The sequence below is a fragment of the Seriola aureovittata genome, chromosome 13 (assembly GCF_021018895.1).
Source record: "Seriola aureovittata isolate HTS-2021-v1 ecotype China chromosome 13, ASM2101889v1, whole genome shotgun sequence".
In the NCBI taxonomy this organism is placed as follows: Eukaryota; Metazoa; Chordata; class Actinopteri; order Carangiformes; family Carangidae; genus Seriola; species Seriola aureovittata.
Genome location: NC_079376.1, coordinates 22018687 through 22040726, shown reverse-complemented (window position 1 = coordinate 22040726; position 22040 = coordinate 22018687).

Here is a 22040-nt window from a genome sequence, read left to right as displayed (position 1 = left end):
GTTCGCTGACTGTTGTACATACAGAAGAGCAGGTGAATGGTGATACCTTCACTTGCTCCTCAGACTGGTGATGTGCTCAGTTAGCCTAATGTTATCGGCTGCACAGTGAAGCGAAACCATAGACTGTAAATAAAGATGGACGTAGCCTTCGTGACGTCACCCATAGGTTTCGGAGGCGCGGGTTTGAAGCCATCTTGGCACTGTCTGACTCCGACCCTAACTCCTGGCTAATCCAAAAATGGGCAAAGACATCAATAGTCAGTGCATCACCCACCTGTCACTCAAAGCGGTCATGCCCTAAATTATGCATACCTTTAAGCCTTAATAAAATATAAACAATGAGTTATATAAAAATTCACCCCCCTACAGTTGTCATAAAGGAGGAAATTAGCTATAGAGACCAGGCTGTAAACATTTCTGCTGTAAAGCTGGACATTTTAACATTGGTGTCTAAGGAGATGGACTCACTGTTGGAGCCAGACTCTAGTGGTCATTAGAGGAACTGTTGATTTTAGCACTTCTGCGTTGGCTTTGTTTTTCATTCTCTGAGGTTGTTGCTTGAGCGAAACTTTCCTCTTGTGACTGTCAGGAGTAATATTGAGGGATTACAGACAAGTAGTGGGGTAGCATGTTCTCATCTGACAGAGGGATAAAGAAGAATTTAGAATCCCAATTTTTAGGAAAAGAGATAATGATTGCACATGTATATACGTATGGATTGCATATGCCGCTTGCTAGTACCTTCAAAAGATCTTAGAGCTCTGTCCTGGAGACATGTTGGCAGCACATGAGGGGAAGACATGGACTTAAAAACTCTAAGGCAGGGGAGACAATGAGACACAGGTGAAACACATTAGGGCGGGGCAGGTGATCACACAGGAGAGAAACTTGACAGGACATGGGATCTGAAACGAGACAAGACACTGGTTACCAAAATGAAACAAGAAACGACGGGAAACATTAAAGACAAAGAACCATGAACTCAAGTAACTTGGCAGGTCATGACATATACTGAGCAGCCAACATTAAACTGTAGAGGAACAAGGCAGATTACGAGGGAAGAGATCTTCCTTATTGAATTTTCAGCAACGCTTCATTAGTTGCTGTCTCACTGTTAGAGTTTGAAATACATACTTTTGTTTCACAGCACTTCTTGCCACTAAGACACCTGCCTGCGAGAAAAAAATCTGCAACTTTGAAAAAGTTAGAAAAATAACGAGGAAGCTGTTATGTAGAAACAAGTACAGTCACAATTCTCAGACTTTCCACATCCACAGCAATGTCAAAAGAAGAGGTGGTTTGTGCTAATGTTAGAATTTATTACTAAGTTTGCCACGTTCTACATTTTCTCAAAAAAAACAAAACAAGAGCAACAACAAAAAAAAAACCACAGTGATGATTTTGTGTGTTTTCTGCCTATACAACCACGGAAAATCAAGTCAATTTAATGAGTGACCGGAGGGAAATAATCAGAGCTGAGTGTATTGTTGGACAGGATAATTTAAAGGGAAAATAACTGGCCTGTCAACAAATTTAAGTGAAAGTGATAAACCTGCGACCAGAGGGCTGTTTCCACAAAGCGTCCTTATCAGCTAACACAAGCTTACTTCATCAGGACACGTTCTTTTCAGGAAATGTGCTTCCAGTATGCAGTCTACATACACTGAGCTTAAAGTCTGTCTTCATTTGTTCCACAGTTGTCTGAAAACAGTGGGGCTTTTTGTTTGTCCCTTATTATGACAAAATAGATAGATCCCAAAGCTCCAAAATATCTTTCCTCCTATTTCCTCCTTCCAATCACTGCTGGTGATTTTGCACTGCAGGTTGTCCTAGTGTAATAACAGGAAAGAGAGTATAGCCTCTCCTAAACTCACAGACTGAAATCACCTGTGTGTTCGGCGTAAATGGTTCAAGGTTCAGTAGCTGAAAATTGCTAAACGAAAAAACACATAAAAATTCATGGAGAATTCAATAAACCTGACATGTTTATTTACTCTTGTGCATATGTAAAATAAGTAAATAAGTAAAATACACACACGCACACACACACATTGGTCCAAGTTATTGAATATTGCTATGTGAAGTACATTGCACATTGTCAGGCAACTTCTTCTTCACTTCTTTCAACATTAAAACAAATTTTTAAACTTTTCCTTTTTTTAAGTCTCTGATCTGCTAGTTTAAACCCCTGGATGGAGAAGGGGAAACCCCATGAGATGAGTTCTTCTGGCCTTGAGCCTCTGGGAAGGCATAGGGCAATGATTTTAGGTCCCACCCACTATAAATCTAAATGAGATTGGGTAATTAACCTGCCACTTTCTGAACAAACACATGCGACTTTGAGGCCAACGAGTGAGCCAGCTAACCTTTTCTCTGGCTAGGCAACACAAGAAAAAAAACAAAACAAAACAAAAAAAATCTCATTGGATAACTTTTTTAGGACAGTAACCCTTTCATTTGTAAACTAAACTTGATAGAAAATGGGGTTAAAATTAAAACACAGAGAAACCCAGAGGGAATAACTGGCTGATAATTATGATCTAGGTTGGATTATCATATACGCAAAGCAGGGCACAGTGAATGTCTCACTGTATGGACGCCACTGTCTATGTACATAAACTTGTGTGTGGGGTCAGGTGGTATCCCATCATACTGGTTCCTTGGTCTTGATACTTATAGGAACTTGACAGGTGAAAGGCTACATACACAGTGCACAACGATGGAGGCCAGTATCACAAATATCAACTTTTCTCATCTGAGCTTTTGTTCATACTTCAGTTGAACAAGAGGAGGCTGCAATGCTGTTCAAACCGTCCTCTGCCTGCAGATATTATACAAAACACATCTACATTATGTCAAACATCAGAAACTGTAAAAAGAAAACTGTTATGAAAATTGTATTTTCTTAAAGCAGAGCAGCTCAGCTAAACATCAGCTGAATGATGGATTCTGAATTGGCAGAACTGGGGAAAAATGTTTTTGAAACAAATGAGGAGATCTTTTTTTATTCTCTCTGCGAGGAGGTTTTCTCAAACTGTACCACAAACTGACTAATTTCACCATCTGCTCACATTCCTTCAGTGTCTGAATTTTTAAGACTAAAATTAAAGGAACAGAACCACTGAGCAAAGCAAGGAGGGGCTTATCGTGAGTGTGAGAGACATTTCTCCCACAGCATTTCCTTTAGGTGAAGATTATTACAGTATGTCATTTGTACATATTGAGCGCTATATTTCACAAATGGCAGCACTGATTGAACGCTTTGTCTCACATAATAGACGGAGAAAGACGTGGAAACTATCTCACTGATCAGATAAGCTTCTTCTGCAGGGGTTTTCTTCGGATCTGTCTAATATCACATTGCATGTCAGTTTATACTTGTGATTTTTATATTGGGTTACACATTAATATCATTACAGGGAGGTGGCCACTTAAAGATTATATTAATGCATTTTTGTTGCATTAGCCAAATCACTGTGAGAAGAAATTTAAAGGGCAGTGAAGGAAGAAAACCCACAGCGGACTTAAACTCACAATGTAACAATTAGATTTTGAAAATCTTTGCTGATTGATCATGAGCCAACTTTCTATTTAAGTCTTTGTCTTTCCCTCCTCCTTACGTATCAGAGGTGGGAGTAAGTTTTAACCTTCAAGTCTCAAGCAAGTCCCAACTTACTGCTATGAGAATCAAGAACGTCAAGTCTTTGCTCAGATCATTCAAGTCACAAGTCAAGTTATACTTCCTGATGATATTCTTTATCCTATATCCTGAAAATGAACCCCCAGTTTCCACATTTCAATCAGTCACGAATGATTGTTTTTAGTCTTATTATTATCATTACTCCACCAAGAAGAATATTTTTCATGTGTGTTTGTTTATTTTTCAGCAGGGTTTCACAAAAAGTACTGAACTGATTTGCACCAAACATGATGGAGGGATGACAAGGCGCTCCAGGGAAGAACTCATTAAATGTTGCAGATCTGGTGAAAGGGGCGATTCAAGGGACTTTACTTTTTTATCACTTTCCTCAGTGTTTATGATGGTTTGGCCTTGGTGAAGGTATGTGATTGACTGTGTGCCATCTAGTTATTAGTGTTACTATACATCTGTATGTGGACAATTTAAGTATTTCTGGCCCAGCCGCATGATAGCTACCTTGTGTGTTGGCCTCTGATGGTCTGACGAAAGACGAAAGAAATCACCTAATATTTCACCAAAAAAATGTAACGTGTCAATATCTAAAAAAAATGCCAATGCTTAATAAAACAAAGTCAAGTCCTTTCTGGTCATCTGTCTCAAGTCATGAACACCGAGTCAGTCCTCTAATTTGAGTCAGGTCCCCCACCTCTGATAAGTATTAAACCTTATGAGTATATAGATCTGTGTAGGGCTGAAATATATAAGGAATATCTACTTGATTTTTCTTAATATTGTCAGTCAAAAACTTGCTCCAAATAATAAAAATGAAGAGTTTCAAAGCTATTGTTTTAACTGGAAAACCCCTGAACCACCAGATACTTCTTGTTAGCTACTTGTTTACACAGAAAAAGAGTTTAAAAAGAGCTCCGGGTGGGAAACTTGATGTCACTCAAAAATATTTATATGTAATTATGTAAACTCTGTGCTCTGTCATTTCCACTTAACACCCAACCAGCTGCCAGCTACTCCTCTAAAACTGATGATGTGGTGACCTGTTTTTTAAGAAAACAACAAAAACCTAATTGTTTCAAATCAAAGTATGTTCTCCAAAAAACATCTTTGAACCAAAACAGACACCAACAGACACAGAACAGATTCACCAAACAACAACAAAAAGTCTTTTTGTTGTTGTTTGGCAAAACTCACAAATTAAGTGCAGCTGAGATTTATTTATTTTTTTACTTAGACTTAACACATCCTGCTAAAACACTGTTGATTATTTGTATCTAATTAAAATTGTAATTAAAAGCGGCTTTTGCAAATAGAAAATTCTTCTCTTTCACACCAGGATTAATGGTTTAACCCTGTGCAAAGTGTAAATGCTATGTTTACTTCAAATTTTGTTCCTCCTCAATGTTTGGGCATATTTGCTGTGTCGCTGAGAGGTGAGAGAAATTATAATAATAAGAAATAAAAAGTATTATTACAGCTCTGCAGGCAACTGAAAAGATCTTTTCAAAAATCAAAGTATTCTTTGTTTAATGTTCAATTCTTCTTGCTTACTGCCATCTTCTTCTATACCCACAGTGGCTTTAACCCCGTCTGACTTAAGGTGGACTGCTCGTCTAACCTGAAGGGCAATTTTGATGCTGCTTCTCCTGTTAGTGTGGAAATTAATATTCGTGCTATGTCTGTGCAAATATTTAAAAAATTTGAGTAATCACAGTGTCTGTAAGAATAAGATACAAGTCATGGGTACACCTGGTATTGACAAAAATCTTTCAACTTTAAGATTAAAATTCAGCCGGTGAAATTAAAGAATATCCCTTATTATAATCCACAGCTGAAGCCATGGTTTTCCCCTGGCTAATCCCAGAAATAGGCTCCTCATTTGACTCGGATGAAAGGCAAATGAGATATAATTAACAAGGCAACAAATTGTAGCACAAAGCCTGTGCACACAGCTTGTTGAAACACAGACACCTCCCCTCTGAGGGAAAATACCTCAACAACACTAAACCACCGCGCGGATTATGGATATCAGTGTTTCCTGTGAACTCCACTGGATCTCTAATGCCTCTGAGAAATGCATGCCTTTGTGTCTGCGGTTGTTGATGAGTACTGTACAACCGCTAGAAATGCGCCTCGCACATAAAGGGGTGTCAGAGTTAATACAGTGCTGCGCAAGCAGGTTGGGGCTATAGGGGATAAGCCTCCACAGAAGCATGTGTTTTACTGTGCCTGTTTATCCTAATGGGCTGAACCCCCAGGGGAGAGATTTAAAGGGTTTCCCTGCGGCAGATATGGGGTGGATGTCAGCTCTGACACCAATGGGTGAAGAATTCAGCACTTACAACAGGATAGACAGGTAGTTAACACCAGGTCAGGTGGCACGGTGCCAGTGTCGCTCCATGTACTAATGAGAAAAGCTGTTTAAAATGAATTACCCCCAGGGTGTGACGGAGCGAAGTGGTGTATTCACAGGTTGGGTGAATATTATCACATATGAGCAGACACATCAGTATTTATGGGCTAATATTTGTATGTTTATTCTCTTGAGCTTCAGTTGGATGAAGAGTCGTCTAGTGTCTGGGCTGATTTTACCGTTAAAACTGCAGAGAGGATTCCCATCTCCACATGGCAGAGGTAGCTGTCTGAAAAATGGGAATTTTAATAGCCATGAATCATATAAGGTTATGTTGGTAAACTGCACACAGTGATTACGTGTCAAGGCCGGTCTATGATGCTTCATAGAGGACACAGGAAGGACAAGAGAGGCTGTTAGGACACCTCATTCTGTTGTCTTATTTTTAATAGACGTGAGTAAAAACTGGTAGGAGAGGTGAAGAAAGAGAACATTCGATAAAGACGTCTAGATCATCAGGATGCCCACTCTTGTTGATGATTAAATTTTAATTTCTCTCCTAATGAGAGGACAGATTAGATTAAACATCCTAAATGAGATAGTTTTTAACTAATTTGCTTATTTTCTGGAATGACTTTGACCCACTTTTAAAAGTGGATGTTTGGTGGTTAATTATCAAAAAAAAACAAACAAAAAAAACAATTCACCATCTGTCTTGGTTTATTCAAGGAACTTATAGAATCCTTTAAGCTACAATAAATCATGTTTTTCATGAGGCAGGGAACCACACAGCCAGCAACATCAGCGTTCATTTGGTAATGGTGTTCTCTGTCCCCCCTGGCAAATGCAAGTGCAGTAATAACTCTCCTTTTAGCTTCACCAGCTCCTGAGGGTAACATCTGGCTCTTCTTCTAACATCTGGCAACTATGTTCACCAGCTCATTGCCATATTTTTCTCACGCTTCCATTTGTGCGCAGGTCGGGTGGCAGACGGCGAGTTCATCGGAGCTGTTTGCTGGAAATGTTTGGCTGCTGTGGCTGGAAACTGTGTTGATGGGAGCAGTGAGACCGAGGCTGAACGGTAAACTGCTCATAAAACCAAACGAATAAGCTTTCCAAATCACACATGACCAGTATATTAAAGAAGCGCTTTCTGATCATCTTCTATGATTAAGGTCTGGTTAATGGTCAACTAAAACGACTTGTCTACGAGCAGAGGTGGGACCACTTAGTCACATGACTTAAATCAAGTCAGACTTAAGTCACAAATGTGGAGGACTTGAGATCTGCTTCACCAACACTGATTTTACTTTATTTACTCGACTTTCTGGCGTTGCTTCTCACAAACCACAAGTCAGGAAAAAATAAAAACCGGTCATATTTGGTTTTTGACCATATGCTGTCACTTTTCTTTTTTCTCAGGGCAGTCTCTTAATCTCAGATGATAGATTGTCTTTGAAGGCACCACCAGGAGGTTCGCCTTTCATTTGTAAAAGCACATGACAGTAGTTCTGATAAAAGAAATGAAAAAAAAAAAGAGCCTCTGATGTCAAAGTAGGTAATCAATCCAACGGTTAATTGGATTGCAACGTGGAAAAATAAAACAGGGTCTTTTAAAAGACGACTCTCATCAGATGAATCTCGCTGCCATTTGCAAATCCATCTAAAAATCTGTGAGGTTACAGATTGAAGTGTAGAATTTGGACGACAGACTCCGGCTCCTGGTGGCTGTTGTCCTAATGATGGCGTGCCAAGAAAAAATAAGACTCATCGTCTTTAATTCGATCCTGCCATGAGTTTCGACAGCTGTAGGCACAAAGTACACTTTTGCCTATCTGCTTGAAAAGATTCTCTCCAATTTGCCCGGCCCCCACTTGTCTCCCACCCACACACACACACTCCACTAACACTCCACTAACACTCCACTACACTAATATCTAAAGCAACAAAGAAGACTTTTCTTTACTGTCTAGGCTAAACAGATTATTGTCTGCTTTGTCATAATTATTTGTCAACAAGCAATAGACTTGGATATCAACAGATGATGGCTTTACACTCTTACACTCTACACCACTGCGCCAAGGGTATGAATGTTTTGCCAAAGTCAATATGATTATGGTGATGAAAACACTCTTCGCCTGCAGCTTAGAGAATGGATTTGTAAAGGATGTATTTCACTTATTTCCCATACAGCCAGAGAAACAAACACCCATAACAGAAGGTCAATAGAAAATTTACGGCTGGAAAAACATGCCCCGAGGCCGGAACACATATTAACCCTTAACAGATGGAAAAATAAGGAATGATAACACACTTAATGGCCCACACTTTAGTGGGCGGGAGCTGTGGCTGCAGCCTGAGATGGCATGTGAAAAACAGGCTTCGTCTTGATGATGATAGCTATATTGTTTACAGCCAGGCAAAACCAATTATTAAAAAGTCAATGTCATGCTCATGTCCAAGTGTTTTTTTTTGTGATTTTAGTTCCTCATCTCGTCTCCCGCACACTCGGATTAAACGGCAGCTTGATTTCTCTGATGACTTTGCTTGACCTTTAACTTTAACGGAGCCTCATACCTTATTCTACAGCTCTATATGTAATTGAGGATGTTTGTATTTGCAATGTCAAGGCTGAGAGAAACACTGGACTCAATTGCATTATGTTTGAAATATTAAATATTTGTATTATTGAATTTTTAATTATGAGCGAAACAAATCAGATTTGAGTGAAATGTGACTGTGCTTCTGTTGCGTCGCTGCTACTGCCAGCTCCATATTTCTACATAGAGTTTTGCCTTGGATAATGGCCATCAGCAGGCTACCCCAATGTTGGATTTATTTTCATTATAAATTAATGTCTGATTTTTGTCAGAAAATGTCACTGTCTCCACATGCAGCTGCTAAAATGGTTAAAATAGAAATATTATATTTATGTTTCTTTCATGTCTGTGTCAGATTCAGATTAAGCTTAGACATTAAAACTACAGTGGAAGGTGTCAGTTTCATGTAATGTTGCTGGTATGATGTCAATATGTTACCAACTGGTCTTTTGTCTGTGTATTTTTGCTGGGAACCACTGGAGCCACGCATGATTCATAGACGAGATGCCAAATCGCTAGATCATGCAAGCAGGGTGTCCACTCTAACCCATTAACACTGAACCAAGATGTTCCACAGCCAGTGTGTTTCCAGCCTGACTTTCAGGTAGTAATATGAATACTGAATAGTGCACTTATCTGAAAAGCCTCCATAAAGGGCCCTCAATCCCTCAGGTATACTTGATTATGTGCATGCTAGGCTGAACAGGAATCATAACATCATAATTTATTTACAAGAAAATGACTATTAGATTATTCTTGGGATTCTTTAAACTAATTAGATGCAGCATCATTAGGATAAACTAATATAAGCACACTTTATGTAACCGGTTAGTAGCGTTGTGTATATTGTGTTTTGATGAAGAGGCCAAGACCAGAATATCGTTGGATCGATCTCCATTTATTCTCTGACAAAGAGGTAAATAGCAAAATCCTCCAGTCATTTGTGATCATGTAACTTCGCCCCCGCACAAACTAAATAACGCAATATGTTAGCGTACTGCACAGTATGTTTAAGCTAGCAGCTGAACTCTTGAACGTAACTTAACAGAACGGATAAATTGTGGACATTTCTCTATGACGTCGCTTGCCTCTCCCATGGAGTACAAGGAGACCTCACATAGGTGAACGTAAGGAGGGCTAACAAGTCCGGCTATAACTATAACCATAACAGATTTTGTGTAATTATAATACAACATATTACTGCTGCATAACTGACTCTGTTACATTTATTATCATCACCTACCCACCGTGTTACCCTACTAGATAACTGTGAAGCCTATGCTGCATATATGTTTGTAATATCGCTGTAAGTCTGTGAAACACCCTGTCACATTCATGGCTGCAAATAGTTTCTGAATGACTTCGATCACCTTTTGGCTTTTGAAAACACTCCTGTAGGTGAAATCACATCAGCTTCAGTCAGTTTTCATATATGGAAGCTGGTAAAAATCAGTTTACTTGGATGGTAAAATATACACATTTAAAGAAGAACTCAAATGTTGTAAAACAGAAACGTTATTAATGTTAAAAAATACAATTGTAATTGAAGTCTCTGTCAGACTTTAGCTTCTAACTTTAGATAACAAAAACACTGTAGCTCTCCACAGGCCACCACTGCTGAAAGAAAATCACTCTTGGTCCACTCCACCTAAAAAAAAAAAAAAAACTATGATGCACCCATCTTATATACATCTATCTATATACAAGTTTTTTTTGTAAAAGTGGCTCCTGGCTCAGACATACATACATATGTATAGGCAAGGATTCTAAGGTACACATTCAGAAGTACAATTGGCCTCTTGTTTTGTGAACACCATTGGCTCAGATGTGTGAGGGTCAGGGGAAAGTGTCTCAAGTAACAGATTGAAACATCTTCAAAGTGATCGCCAAATGGCAGGGATTGATCTCTGTGATTTCCTCTATCTCCTCCATCTTCTAAATCCAAACAATCTCGCGTATCTTATATACCTTAAGCCGTCTCTGTAGTGTTTGTTGCTTCCGTTCTGATTTCGAAACCCACCCCATTTATTTTTATTTTTTTATTTTTTTTGCTTTCAACTTTCTGTTGCTCAGTGCATCATGAGTCTGTAGCGGCAGCTTCGGGAAAATCGAAAGCGCCACCATATGTTCCAGTTGATTTATTGAGAAAGTGTAAAATGCTGCCATGTTGTCCACTACTGGGTTGAATAATAGGAAGGTGGAGACCTCCGGGAAAACATGAAGCAGTTATTGAAAAGTGCTGATGTTGGCGGTGGTAGAGTGGTTCAGGACAAGAAAAATGTGTCGCGGGCACACAGGGGATGATTAGTTACTCCAGAATGAGGATTATATGCCTTATGGGAGCAGTCCCTGTGGATACTGTGTCATATTAACGCCCTACTTATGTTCTAGGACAGTAATGCATCTTGTGAGTCCTCTGATGTAGTACCACCAGCCACTGTTTCATGGATACTAAGTTCAAACAAGCCTATGTGAAGCTGAGCTGCTCATTACGCACCTTGAGAACAAAATTGTTGGATGATTAGAAAATGTAGAGACATCTTTGCTATATTTTACATTCTGAGTTTGTCCTGATGGTGATGCCACATGTAAGGCCGTGTTCTAGTCTAAATGGTTCTGTCCCTGTAATGTAGCTGTTCTGGGACATTATATTTGGGACTCCGCTTGTTAGTTCTGTGCTCTCTGGTCTGGCTCAGCTTGAATCAGTGTAAGTCCATGTTCACAGTTGCACTATGGAGATTCAATAGAAATTGGAATAAGAAAGAAAAAAAACTAAAAACAATAATGTAAAGCAAAACCTTTGAATTTATGTTCCAAATATACAGAAATATAATATATGACGTATATGTCATTATATCAAGAGTGATGTTGCCATATGTATGTCACCTAAGAGGGGATATATTATTATCATATATATACATCCTCTGGATGGAACAGATGAAATACTCACGGTGAAATTTGCATATGTACATGTATTAAAAACATCTATATGTTGAATTTTTATATGGTATAACTGTGTGACATGTGTGTAATTGTGGAGATTTACAGTATGTTTACAATATATGTTTATTTACAAGTGCTAGTTCATTAAAACAACATACATATTAAAATTCTATATGCTTATATATGTATTTCTTATTGCACGTCTAACTTCCTATTGTGGGAAAGTGTCACAGACTTTTGGAACCTACTGTATGTAACATATGTCTACAATATAAGCAATGTATTTATATAAGCAATTTTTTACATATGTTTTTATTTTATAAGTACATATATTTCAAATTTCAACATATGTGCATGTATTACTTTTGCATATGGGCACAAGTGAACCTCCAGACAATTATCACCTGACTCAGCAGTTCCCTTGAGGTCGATAGAGATTAGCGTCTCAGCTTTTTGTTTTAGTTTTATGGTCCACAACGTAACCGTTGTGGTTTAACCCATTTGCAGCAGGCAGCTATTTTCATTGAATGACTCTGATAAACTCCCTGCATGCTACTTGCCCAGCACCAAATAGCTAACAAGTTGGAAACTGGCTTGGCGCATTTAACATCTTAACAGCCAGATCTTTTCCTCAGGAGAAAAAATATAAAGTGAATATCAGACTGATATTTGCCAGGTGGCAACTCCAAATGAATGCTAATGTTGCTCTATTAATGATGGATGTGTAAATGCTAACATGTTCCCTTTAACAACCTTGTGAGAAGACTTTATTTCAGAGTTGTTTCTACAGCTTGTCCTGCCCCCATGAGGCAGAAGGATCAATTAATGCAGGTTCAAAGTCTGTAACTCATGTAGTCATTAGTTTGGAATCCTGTGAATGTGAGTATGTCTGACAGGAAGTTCTGTTGATCAGACCATGAATTTATTGTAGTATCTGTCTTTTGACTTTTTAGTGTTTTGGACAGACAGACAAGCTGAATTGCCATTAATTCCAGAGGTGTGATTCTAACGATCATGATAATTTAACCAACGCTAATTTCTGTAATTATTATTCTTTTTTGCTTCAGAACTATCAGAAGTTTGAATGGTTCATTCTAGGTGATGTACAGCCATGTCCTTTTAAAAAGAGGTCAACTCAAGTATTATCTTGAAGCAGCAATCTACAAACACAGCAAACATGAATCAACCTCAGGGGGCACAACACTTTATTCAGAGCCTTGATATAAAAGAGCCTGCCAGGTTTCTCGGAAAGCCTCTGTCACTTCTAATCACTGACGTATTGTGCAGGCAGGGAGGAAATTTGTGAGATTTTATGCATAGTCAGTTCCGATGATCATCCGCCCCATTGTCGCTGTCCATGGTGCTGAAATGACAGCATTATTATTGTCTCTTTGAGCACAGTGGCGACATGGCCTTGTTCCCCCTGGCCTGATGAAATAGGAGGTATAAGAAAGGAGCGCCAATGATTGCCCTCTCTCTCTCTCTCTCTCTCTCCCTCTCTCGAGCTGTAGGCACAGTTATCTCTGATAGTTTCCTTTCATGCATACACTGATCTGAGAAAACGCCTCTCACAGAATCTTACACTTCATTGATAGGAAATCAAAGACAAATATATTACAATGCTGTGTTTGATTCAAAAGAGAACGACTAGTAACAAAAAATGTATATATAAACATAAATAAATACACTCAAAGATGATCTCAGTGTCTCTGAATCACAGGACTCCTGGCTGAAATTAACCTGCTGGTGTTTGACTTGCTCATTGCACTTGTGGCAACTCTGCCCTGACAGACTGCAGATATGCAAATGTCATTTAGATTTAAATCAGACAGCACTAATTATTTTAGTTAAAAGATCATCAACATCCTTTGCATGTTGAACACACTGACCTGTTTTTGCTCTGCCATTAGTGGGTCATCTTCAAGCCTCGGTTAAGAAAAGGCACTCGAGCTGGATCATTTAGTTGACTGACAGATTATTAATTGGCAACAAATCAAGTAATGATTTTGAGTCAAAGGTTTCTAGTCAAAGCTTCTCCTGTTTGAGGATTTTTTTTGGTTTTGTACTCTTGGTCAGGCAAAACAAGACGTGAACACCTTGGATTCTGGTAAACTGGGATGGACATTTTTCACTGTTTTCTGATGTTTTATAAACTAAATGATTCATCAATTAATCAAGAAAATAATTCACAGATTAATAAAAAAGAACAAATCTTATTGGCTGCCTTTCTACTAATATTAGCAAAACTAGTGTCAGCTAGTCACTCTGTTTTGGTCTCCACCAACTGCTGTAAAAAAAATATCTGACTTTAGCTACTAAATGCTCCATGATGCTCACCAGCTAGCTGCTAGCTGTATCTCTCTTTTGTTTGGTGCACGGCAGGTAGCATGCATTTAGCTTTTTAGAGCAGAAACAGGTGCTTGTGTTCAGGCTGCAGCTTAAAATAATGCTGATCAAAGCAGTGAGAGTGAATCAAAACCGTAAAGTTTTGGTTGGAAAACTGTCTTCTTTCCTGCTGCCTTTATTGATGCATCACCATCACATTTTTTTTTGCACGTTAGGGCCACCGAGTAGCTTGGAAACCACAGCAGGAGTATGCTGTGTATCGAATGAAAGCTCAAGCTGATGCACATTCTTCCTCTACTAACAGCAGAGGGGCTAGCTTGAAATAAAATTGCTCCATAGTGGTAGCTGCCAAAAACTCCACAAGATGACCAAATGATTCAGTCACCAGACCATAACCGTAATTCATAGGAAATGTTCACAGTTTCAAAACAATAATCATATGAAGACTGAAACAAGTTTTTCTTGCTGTAATCATTCACCCTTTCCTAATGCGCTTTCAATGAAAGTGATGGGGGACAAAATCCACAGTCCTCGTAGTAAGATGTATTCAGAAAGTTTATTTCAAGCTGATATGTACCTAAGGCGGCATTGTGGTGCAGTGCTGGTGTATTAGTTGCATTAATTGTTGCCTCACAGCAAGAAGGTTCTGGTCCTTTCTGTGTGGAGTTTTCATGTTCTCCTTGTGCCTGCGGGGGTTTCCTCGAGGTACTTTGGCTTACTCCCACAGTCCAAAGACATGCAAGTTAGGGTAATTGGGACTCTAAAGCGTGAATGGTTATTTGTCTCTATATATGTCAGCACTATAATAGACTGGCGACTCGTCCGGGGTGTACCCTACCATCACCCAATGTCAGCTAGGACTGGCTCCGGCTCCCTGAAACCTTAAAAGGATGAGCGGCATGTAGCTAATGAATGAATGATTGGAACCTATCTTTTAATAGTTTATTTGCTATAACAATGATTTGTTCCCTAACTAAACTCTAATTGCTACATTAAAGTAAGCTTTATTATTGTAATAATGTAAAAATGAAATGTTGGCTTTCGACAGACTCGTGGACATTGCCCAATATCAATGCTCTTGCCTGGGAATGCAGCTGAAATGACAAGTGTCTAAACCACTGGGCATAGCAAAACATGAGCATGAGAGGATTCATCACGCCCTGAAGGTCAAATGATTAAGACCGAGGGGGTAGGTTTGGTCTGAACATTAATAGGAACGCAACAACCCCGCCAGCCCTCCAAAACAAAGAGGACTTAATCCAGTCAACTGAATGGTTTATTAACACATAAGATCTAAATTTACATGTAAATAAAACTACATAGTCACAGATCAAAGACTAAAACTTTAAAAAATGATCATGTCCCATATCCCATGTCATGAGCCTTCAGATACCTCCTGCCCTTTGAGCCGTTCAAATGGCTAGCATGCCTAAATCAGTTGTCTTAGACACAGAGCCTCTTGGGGAGGGGGCACAATATCTGATCTAATTATCTAATCACTTCAATTAAAACATTGAAGTGACAACGTTCACTCAAATATTTGTAAGGACAATTCTGTGTTCCCAAAATACTGGTAGGGACGTTACCGTCCATATGCAAACCTACACCCTTGATTAACACCCAAGAAGCAGTGTACTATTTTACATTACATGAAATAATAAAATGAAGTAATAAAAATAACAACAAAGACATGAGCATACTTTAGATGTTCATGCTCTACCCTGGGGACACATGGTAACAGCCGTATAATAAAGTGACATTTACCGACTACAATTACATTAAATGGCTAAAGCTGAAAAAATGCTGGCCCTAATTAGGTTCTGAGGATTATAACTTAATACATTTTAAAACTTACATCAAAACAGCAGTAATTGTATTTCACTTCTGAATCACAAACAACCACTCAGTCTTCATCGGGCGTGTAACTCCTCTCTCCAAAAGTATCAACATCTTTCCTCTCATATCTCTGGATCTTGTAGTTGCTGCTTTCATAAATGAGGCTTCAGACTTGTTAATGAGATCTATGCGCTATGCTCTGGTGACTGCAACAATAATTGCCTCTACACCAGTGCAGATCCTGTTGCTTTGCTTTTCGTCTGCTGGCAGGCATCAGTGGTGCCACCCACGCACACCTGAAGGAATTCAAGATCTTCATTAAAATGAGGAGAGGGTTCCTGTTTCTTACATCACTGCCTCCCGTCCTCCCTGCAACCTCTCTCCCCATCACCGGCAACAGGTTTGTGTGAATACATCCATTAAATTGGATTCCTGGCCTGCAGGGAGTGACAAGCGGAAAGACGTGTTTGAACCAGGAAAGAAGGATGATGTGCATTTTGGGGGTGACGGGAAAACAGTCACTGTCATAATAACAAGGCTATTTGGTGTGCTTAAGCCCCAATTTCCACAGTCCAAACTGCTGATGTGTTTCAGACACAGTCAATTTGGGGGATGGCTGATCACAATGAAATAGCTGTGAGAGCCGTCCAGTTTGGAGTGGAAAATTTTCCCAAGAGTAATTTGTTTGCAAACTAAGAAAACAATTATTTGTACAGAAATGTATTTAGCATATGTCACTCTCTTCTCATCCCTTGTGTCCTTCCAACTTTTTAACTGGTTTCATTATCTCTCTGTAGCTGCAGAGTCACTTTCTGTCTCTGCCTTTCTGCTCATGCTTTTTTTTACTCCATGAACCAGCAGCTAAATAGAAACCCGTCCAGATCAAGCATTACTGCAGAAGCCAAGTTTGTCCAAGACTGACTCATTTCCCCATGCTGTGCTTCCCATGCCAATGTCACACGCTCCTCAGTCACACTGGGGTTTAGTCAGCGATTTGTAGTAACCATATTCCAGTCATATTATTCACCTCATGCTTCCGTGGACCTGAGCAGATGAGGTCCCTCCAGTCCATTAGCTTCCAATTAAAATGGATCACAAAATGGTTTGAATGTTCATTTAATGACAGTTTTGGCAGGAGGCCACAAAAGCGTCGGCTCACTGGGGGAAAGAAGACGTCGCTGCGAGACGAATCAGACTCATGTTTCCTTAATTGGACTTGCAAGCGTGTGGGTCAAGTGTCAAACATGTACTCGTTTTAACAAAGATATTGGCATAAACATGAGCTTTGCTGGGGTCAAATACTTAATATTGGCAAAATTACAATCATTAACAACAAAGAAATAAAGACCTCTCAGCATTTTTAATGCCACCTCTTTTCAGCAATGGAATGTCATTAAATTAAAGACCATGAAAAAATTGATTCTTTTGCTTTTTTTCTTTCTTGCTAGCAAACACAACACTGCCCTCCATGTTGAAGGAATAGTTTGACATTTTAGGAAATCGCCTACACTCATTCACTTACGTGCTGAGAGTCAAATTATAAGCTTGAGACCGTGCTCATCAGCCAGGTAGCTTAGAACAAAGATGGTGCTGGTCTGTGAGGGGTTACGTGTTGAAGTATTTCTTGGCTATCCCCACTCACTTCCTGGATTTGCCTGGCAACTGTTACTGCATGACTCCAGGAAAAAGTCTGACACAAAAGCCCCCATGACCAAGTTTTTAGCACAGAACTAATAAGATATAAACTAGAGGATATTGTTATTATTTGACAGCCAGAGTCAAACTGGCTCCCTGTTTATATGGTGCTAAGCTACGCTAGCCAGATGGGGGTAGCTTTATATTTACTGTACAAGTATGAAGGTTGTATCAATTTTTTCACCTCACTCTGAGCAAGAAAATGAAGTGTCTGTATTCCTTCAATTTTCTTTCGAAATTAGCCCCTTTCCAACACGAACAATGATCTCAGTTTTCCTCTGCCACAAGTGATGGCTGGTCCAGTTGATGGACTGACACAGCCAAGCTCACACATAATGTCACACTATCGATTGCACACATCCTGATGCAGTTTCCAGCACTCCCCCGGTCACCATGCAGCCTCAGGATAGTATGCACTCTGCTATGTTTATATCTTATATTACAACTTTGCCCTTGTGGGATTTAACAGGCACACTGTGGCTGGAGATATCAGAGAAGTGTGGCTGCCCTGTTGCCTTGCACTCATACAGTGTGAGCCTGTACGGTAGCTGTCATTTTTTACAGTCTTCCACCCTAACTGTGATTCAGAATGGTGCATAAAGCTGAATACAAGGCGAATAAATAGGTGCAGGACAAATGAGACTTTATGCAGGTATCATGATCCGAGCAGCCAGCTAATGTAGTAAAGCTGCAGTCTGCAGACTTGCCTGGCAACTGTGACTGCATAACTGCACTTAAGTACATTGGTGCTCTGAGCTAATGCTAATGTCAGCTTGAATAACAAGCGTACAATAACAACTTTAAAGCTGCAATTAGTCCATATTTTTATGTTAACAATGGACCCCATGATTATGTGTAATAGGAGTCGGGTAGTTTCAAGTGACAAACTCACTGAGAATTATCACCCAACTCTGAATTTCCACTTAGCTCCATTGTAGCACCATGGCCTCTATAATTTTTTAAAAATGCATGCACGCACGCTGCCAACGGCCAAACACATGCAAAGACAGACCAGAAATCGTGGCTTGACCAACCGTGGCCTTGCTGGGTTTTTTTTGTCCTTTCCTTCACATTTGTTTAACACAGTTTGGTTTGCTGAAAAATATCTGCTCAAACACAGAGTCTGTAAACCAGGAATTACAGTGCAGTGCAGTACTACAGAATTATTATGAAAGGATGGGCTTACAGTATATGCGGGGCGTTGTTTTATTATGATTTATGGAGAGCCGCTACAGAGCGATGAATGGTGGCTGCTGGTAATGAGAAAGAAAACATGGCAGAGGAAATGTGTAGTGTCACTTTGTTCATACTCTCACTGCCCCAGTCAAAGAGATGAGAGAAAGTGAAATGGCAGCCAATTTAAAGGTTCACTGGTCAGGATTTGTCATGTAAAATACACTCGTATTACTGCGAGGGGAAAAGTGCATCGTATCACTGGAGGGGTTGTCTTCTTTGACCAAATTAAACTCTGGTGTTGGGAATGGACACAGCAGGATCGGCAACCCTTTGATAAACATGAGCAAGCTGTCTGCAGTTTACGGACGTGTAGCTGCAGCTGGTAGAGGTCCAATGTCCAGCTCAGCGGCATCTCAGCAGGGCAGATGTTTGCAGAAAAATCTTCCGGAGTCTTCTAGTAGGTGGAGAACTTTGATCCAGTTATGCTGAATTAAATTGTCATAGCTGTCACGTTTAGCTCTCATGTGAGGGTTTCTCCAGTCCGCAGCTGTCGGTGTGTGATCTGAAGGCATCTGTGCTTGTTTATGTAGACAACCACAACTGCAACATTAATATTATGATTTAGTCAAGTCATTTCTATAAATGGAAGAATCTCCAATTTTGATTTTCTTAACAACAGCTCATCCTATCAACCTGGAATTTTGCAGATGTATTGCTGAGGACCCAGGGAAGTGTAGTGTTGACTGTGCGGATGGATGGATGGATAAATGGATGGATGGATGGATGGATGGATGAATGGATGCTTTATTTATCCCCTAAGGGAAATTCAGGAATTATTGTGTTAAGACTGAGTGTTTTGCTCTCAAAACACCCTCAGGTCTTCGTGGGATGGATTCCACAACATGTTACACATTCCTGTGAGATTCAGCTCATGATTGCATCACATCATTTCTGCACATTTGTCAGCACACCTCAAATGTGTTCTATTGGATTTAGATCTGGTGAGTGGAGAAGACATTGAAGCACATTGAGATGAGACGACTTTTGCTTTGTGACATGGAGCCTTATCATGTTTCAAGTGTCCATTAGAAGATGGTAAGTTTGGTCATGAAGGTGGTCAGCAATAATACTGCAACAGGAAGTGGTATGGATCACTCTTGATGAAATAAACATCTGTATGGAGACAGATTTACTTTTCAAGCAGCAAGTTTTTCTTCTCTCCACACTTCGTCCGCTTCACAGTAACAACACTTCCTGTCTTTAAGTCACAGGTCACTAAACTAACCAATCAGAGATGAGGAGGACTTAGACTGAGGTAGGTATGAGAGGAAAACTTGACGTGGGGTTGTGTGAGGTAGTCATGCATAGTGAGTGTGTTACCTGCAGTAGATTCAGATATAGAGAAGCAGCAGGGAACACCGGCACAGAGGCAGAGTGATGTGCTACTGTGCACGGGGGCCAGCAGAAAAACCGTGCTTTAGGCACTTTTAAAAGACACCCACCAAAAAGATCCAATATCCATTTGAATGTACGCTTAATTTAGTATATTTTCAGCACTTAATCTTCCCGTCAAAACATAGTGAAGTTTAGCTCTCCCTGATTCACTCAGCTGATTCACAGTGTTGTAGGTACAGTTGTGCGTAGGGAATGTTTTGACACGCTGAAAATATTCTACATATTCTACATTTAAATGGACATTGGATTGTTTCAGAGGGCATTTTTTCAAAAGTGTCTCAAACATGTTTTTTTTCTGCTGGCCCCCGTGCACAGCAACACATCGCTCTGCTAGTGTACTGTGTTCCCTGCTGCTTCTGCTAGCTGGCAGCACGCTGATCTGAATCTACTGCAGGTAACACACGACCATGCATGACTACCTCAAACACCCCGTGTCAAATAACCTGAACTATCCCTTTAAGAAAGAAACTGGATATTGTTTATGAAATGTAAACCTTTATTGTGCAGGGTGTGTGTGTGTGTGTGTGTGTGTGTGTGTGTGTGTGTGTGTGTGTGTGTGTGTGTGTATGTTTGCATCCTTGTGTAAAAAAAAGGCAAGGAAGGAGAAGGAAAAGACACAGAAGAAGGAAAGAGAGGGAACCCAGAGAGAAGAAAGAGAAAGATGCAAATGAAAATAAGGAGATGGAAAGACCAAAAAGAAAGAAGACCCATTCCCTTACCTCCCATACCCTGAACCCCAATCTTCTCCCATCTACATCTATCCACTCTCCCTCTCTTCCCTTTTCCCCTTCCCCATGCAAAAATCAAACCTCCGACATAACTGACACAACAGGCAGGTGTTAAGTTTTTCTAGTAATGTACTCACCACGCCTGAGACTCGTGGTGCGTTTGATGAAATTCGGCCAGTGCATGTGTGTCATAACCTGGATGCTACACTGATGGTGTGAGGTGCAGAGGATGCTGATAATTAAAACTCTGTCCTCAGTGACATTCTTCCATGCAAGCTCGCCACAAAACTGAAGTGGTAGGCCCTGTTGGTTTTGGGGGAGTTAGGGTGGTCCATGAGTTTTATGTTAATGGTTTAGTGGTCCTTGGACTGGAAAAGTGAAAAAGGGAAAACAGTGGCCTAGAGAATGACCTTCACTGTCAGTTTTTTTAGTTTGACAACACAAAAGACACAAAATGTTCTGTCACTGGAACAGAGTCTAGACCAACTGTCATGCAAAAACGGACAAAACAGACAAATCAAATCAGCTCCAGTCACAAGCCACTGCATGGTTGGAGAACCATATCAGCTTTTTACTGAATAGAATATGTCTGGATGTAAGTGCTTTGTAAACTCCCAACAAGTTCCAAAATCACTAGGCTCCTATACTTCCCACAATGCAAACATAAAGAACTATTTCTCCACCCCTTTCCCTCTGAAATGGAGGAGATCAAGAAGACGAAGACTGGAGAACCTCTGGATCGCTCCACAGACCACGGCACGCAGCATCACAGAGCCCAGCTGGACACTGGGAAATGACTTGAAAAACAAACATCCATTTAAATGAAATCTTATGTAACATGTTTATTCAAACTTTTAAATAACTGTAGCCCATTTATTAAATATCCTGGTGCCATTTAGTTGAACTTGCACCCAGTTCAGAAAATATTTTCGTTTTTCTAGTATCACAAATTGCAACTTTGCCACAAGGGTCTTAAAGTATCATAAACTGATTGTGATAAGAAAGTTATAAATAAAATGACAGATAGTAGAGAGAAATGAACCTGTAAACTTGGAACAGATGCTAATGCGAGCGTCTTAGTGCAAACAGCTTGACTCAATAGCTTTTCCCCGGAGACTGCTTTAACAGGTGAGTCTGTGAGAGAGCGTAAGATGCTGAGGCTTGATGAAGATGTGTATCACTGAGCTCACTTACCTGTGGGAATTACTGGAAGCCTTCTAAAGGGTGTAATGGAGTTAATTACTGATGGGTTTTTT